This window comes from Canis aureus, chromosome 15 (assembly GCF_053574225.1).
Source record: "Canis aureus isolate CA01 chromosome 15, VMU_Caureus_v.1.0, whole genome shotgun sequence".
NCBI lineage: Eukaryota > Metazoa > Chordata > Mammalia > Carnivora > Canidae > Canis > Canis aureus.
Window position 1 is genome coordinate 39937800 of NC_135625.1, and position 4538 is coordinate 39942337.

The window sequence follows — 4538 nt, forward strand, 5'->3', positions numbered from 1 at the left end:
AATACTTCCAATCCGACTAAGGGTGGCCTGAAAAGCTCAAGGCTTGGCTTCACTCAAAACCTCTGGCATTTGAATTTCTTACCAGTCAGAAAAGCACATGGCATTGTCAATCAGAAATTCTTTAGCGGAGGAGAGCCTTTCATGGGGGGGGGGGGGGGGGGGGGGGCAGGGGTATGGATGAAGCAGAATACCTGGGAGCTGCCAGAGGATTAACTTTACATGGAGGTGTGAATGGCATGCATCTGATCCTTCCCCAGAAGGGTCACGGAGCAGAGGTCACAAGAGTAATGAGAGCCCGAGATGGAGAAGAAGGGGAGGAGACTTCAGGTGGGGGAGGGGAAGAAAGAGGCAACGCTGTGGAACTTCCACCACTTTTTCTCCAATTTCAGACAGCCTCTCCTCTCTTAAGAAACCCTTGAAGAAGCCAATTTGAGTCTGCCCACGAATTAATGGCCCTGGCTGGTGGCTTTCGGGAGACAGCATCGTTATTCTCTGTTCTCTTTTCTGGTCTCTGGGTCAAGGTGAGCTGTGTTCCATCCTCTGGAGGAGGGCGGCCGCCTGCCGCTGTGGGTCACCTTGGAAGAATGGCCTTATTATTCCCGCAGTCATCACTATCTTCCCCGACACATCTACAGGTGTACCCTTTCTTCGGGTGCCCCTTGCAGGTTTCTCTTCTCTGCTCTTGGCCTCCTATGGATACAGGAGCCTGCCTGTTATTCACCATACGGTGTATGGTTACCCTCTTTGATTTGCTGCTGTTTGAACCAGATGCTGTCTGTCTTGTAGCATTTAATCCCTTGAAAGGTTGAAGGATGCAATTTATGTGAATGATGGCTCTTTATAAGAAGGCAAAGTCATATTGCACTTCATGCTTATCTCGAACAGATTTCCTTGTCTCCACTCCCATCCTAATGAAGAGATTAATGCATCAAGAAGTACCTCTTGGTGACTTTAAACTGCCGATCTCCTGAGGAATGCCAGCACATTCTAGTGATCACTAGGAGTCTGGAGGCTTCAGTCGCTGCTCTTCCCCTTCTGCACTGAGACACCTCAACCATATCCTGCATCATAAATCTAGGGGAGTGCGAAGCCTCTGTCTAGAGAAACGGCACTCTTCCTTGTGGCATTTTAAATGTCTAGATAGGAACAGACATAGACCAGAGAGGTGGCTTTTAAAATAAATTTCTTTGTATTGAATCATTTGTGTATTTGGTATCATTTTCCTCTGACTTCTATTCAAATTTTCAGATATATCGAGGATGGAGCTGACATAATAAAATCGCCTTTCAAATTATTCGATCAGCATTTTTAAAACCTACAAGAAAAGAAAAGAAAAAATCTCACTCAGATGAATGAATCATAGATATGATAGGGGTGGAATCCTCAGATGGGCAGGAGACAATTGCATTTATTGACTCCTAGACACTACAATTAAAAGTTACATTGCATCCTCTGAAACCTGAGCTCTTATACTATACAGACATAAGAGCATTTCAAATAATCAACATCTGAGAAAAACAGCTTATACAAATAAGCCTAATAGGGAAAAAAGCACTTAAAACAGTGCCTAGCACATAGGAAACACTCAATAAACCTATTACTGGCATACTATTTTATTTTTTTAAGATTTTATTTATTTATTCATGAGAGACAGAGAGGCAGAGACATAGCAGAGGCTCCCTGTAGGGATCTGCAGGGACTCTCTGCCCTGGGGATCTCAGGACCCTGGGATCACACCCTGAGCCAAAGGCAGATGCTCACCTGCTGAACCACCCAGGCGTCCCACTGGCATATCATTTTAGCACAAGACCCTGGTATAAAATTGGCTACAGCCCTTTGTCCAGGAAAATGTTGGATTATGGCTCTGCCCTAAACCCCCACTATGTGGGCCCAGACCCCATGCAGGTTCTGAGGATGCATGACTCCTGATTTGGCTAGAGAGAGAAGACATTGCCTACAAAGAAGGAACAATCCATTCTTGGGCGAGGGGGAGGGGGTTATTAGGAAAACCTGAGATGTTTTCTGAAGGAAGAAACCCTCCTTCAATCTCAAACCCAATGGGAATAGGAGTTCATTGGCCAGATGGGGTCAAGGGAAGCCTTTTCCAGGCAAAGGCAGAGCTTACCTAGGCTTGAAGGGAAGTGTGGCAGGGGGAGAGGGTATTTTTCAGGGAAGCAGGACAGATGAACCTAGAGGGTAAGCAGTAAGTAGATCCTGGAGAGTCCAATGCACTGGAAGGAATCTGGCTGGACTTGACTCAGTGGGGCTGCAAGAGGGCTTTCAGCAGATGGTGTGTTTGCATGTGTATTTGGTGTGTGTGGACTGGGTTAAATCACCGTAAACAGTAAGGCTCTCTGGAGACAGCGGGACAATTCAGGGAAGAACTAGAGATTAAGTGAAGAGGCCGCATAATAAAATCATGATCAAAAGGAGCCCGATAATCTAGGGACTAGGCAGTATGGCACAGATCCGGAAGGAAGAGGTTAAGGATGGGGGAATCTTCCCGGAAGGGAGGGACTGGTAGAAACTGCTGGATGCTACAGAGGCAGAGGAGATAGAGAGCGAGCAGCTCTCACATGGTGTTTATTTGGTCTCACGGATTCCCTGGGGTGAGTGGGGGATCAGGAGAGCAAGCCTGGGAAAAATGCACTCCTGAGCCCTGCCCTGGGCCAGAGAATTGGCATGTGCAACCCACTCTGCAGATGATTCTTAGGCACACTGAGGCTTAAGGATTGCTGTGTGACTCGCGGGTATTAGAACTCGGAAGAGGCCAGAGAGGGCTTTGAAGGGAGAACTCATGCCTCCAGCTCTCCAGGCAGGGCTGGCATTCAGGAGAGAGGCAGCCTGCAGGTTTACCCTGGATGAAGCTGGGCTCTGCACACCTGCTCCTGAGGCCTGCGTATAGTCTGCGTGTGAGGAGTTCTCACTCCAGTGGGGCTGAGCTCTGTGCTCTTCTGAAAATGGCCACGTTTGTGTGGTGAGTAAAGCCCAGGCAGAGGAGAGAGAGCCAAGAGCAAAGCTGCAGGAGCGGGCTTACAGCCATCGTACCATTCCTTACTGGCTGTGTGGCTAGAAGCAAATTGCTTGCCTTCTCTGAGCTTCCAGCTGATGACTTTTCAAAAGAAGACAGTGGAATCTGTCCCAGCTCCCTCACCCAGCTGTCCTGGCTGTTAATTGTCTGGTTGTCCAGAGGGTGTCTGGGGGAGGGAAAGATTGTAGCCTGAGCTGGTGGAGAGCAAGAGAGGCAATGAGGCAAGACACTCCAAAGTGAGGAGAGAGTCTAATGACATTAGCTATTCATAGGGGGGCTTTAAACGTACAGTAACAGGACAGGCATGAAGAGATTCCTTATGGTCTTGGAAAAGGTCTATATTCTTGATTTGGGTGGTAGTTAAATGAGGAGTAGTTTGATAAATATAAATATATGCTTAGGATTTGCATATTCCATTGTATGCAAATTATACTGCAATTTAAAAAACACCCAAAAGATAAAAAACATCTGAGCAGAGAGTGGTTGGCTCTGTTTTCATCTGAGGCATGGCAGCAGGCAAGGCCATAGGGAAAAGCCTGTGGCCCAGCACAGGTCAGGGCCAGATCCTCATTCTCACATCCTTCAGTAATTTCTAGTTGCTTAGAACCTGCTGCTTTCAATGCATTTTGGGAAAGTTTTTGGCTTTTAGAGACAAACAGGATGACCTGAACTGAAAGGAGGGGGAGACTCAGCTCTACAGCTGAAGTAATAATGAAAAACACAGCCACAAGTTAACTAGTAGAAGAACAAATGCCCTGGAACATTCTGGCAGAGGGGCCTAGAATTCTGGAAAGTCGCTCATGAAACGTGTATTGGTTCACTGATTTGTGCCTTCCGAAAGGAGACGTTTCTATAGTGAAGTTTCTGAAGACAGATGTGTAAGTGCCACAAGCCTGGTGCCCCAGGGCTGTTTATAGCACCCTGACAACCACTGTCATTTCCCCTTGGCTCCCGGAACAGTGCTCTCTGCTCAGGGAGGGGGTTTCTGTCAGCGAGGCTGCCTAGCCATGGCTCAGTGTCCTTAGCTACCCACAGGAAAACACATCTTTTCTCTCTAAGCCACATGACCTCCTCTGGTGGAACAGAACAGTTACCTAAGAGTTTACAGGACAAACATTACAAACCGCCTCCCTGAGGGGGTGTTAGAATCGTCACTGGTCCAGGCAGGAAGCTTGGAATCTGAGCAGCCACCCTTCCTGCAGAGAACCCTGGAGACAGAGACTCCAGGCCCACGCTTATCTCCGGAGGCCAGAACCCTGCGGAGAGAGAAAGAACGAGGGGGGCGGGGGGGGGGGGCACGGTGAGGGGAGGAATCCAGCTCTCTCTCCAGAAGACAGGAGTACAGGAAAACGATCCCACTGCTCTTTCTCCTGGGAGCCACTGTAGGGGTAATTTCAAATTCTCCTTTATGGCTGCTGTAATTAAGACAATAACTCAAAAGTTTTAGAAATGCAGCCAACATGAGAAGTCAAGGACCCGAGCCATCCAAATGTTCACAGTACCTCCC

General features: G+C 48.0%; 1 long non-coding RNA gene across 1 annotated transcript; it reads left to right on the top strand.

Moving 5' to 3' along the window:
• The first annotated feature begins 227 nt into the window (after window positions 1-227).
• LOC144284012 (uncharacterized) lies at window positions 228-1197 on the top strand. Its single transcript, XR_013352494.1, has 2 exons — window positions 228-521; window positions 886-1197. It is a non-coding gene; the product is annotated as an uncharacterized LOC144284012 (long non-coding RNA).
• The last annotated feature ends 3341 nt before the right edge of the window (window positions 1198-4538 follow it).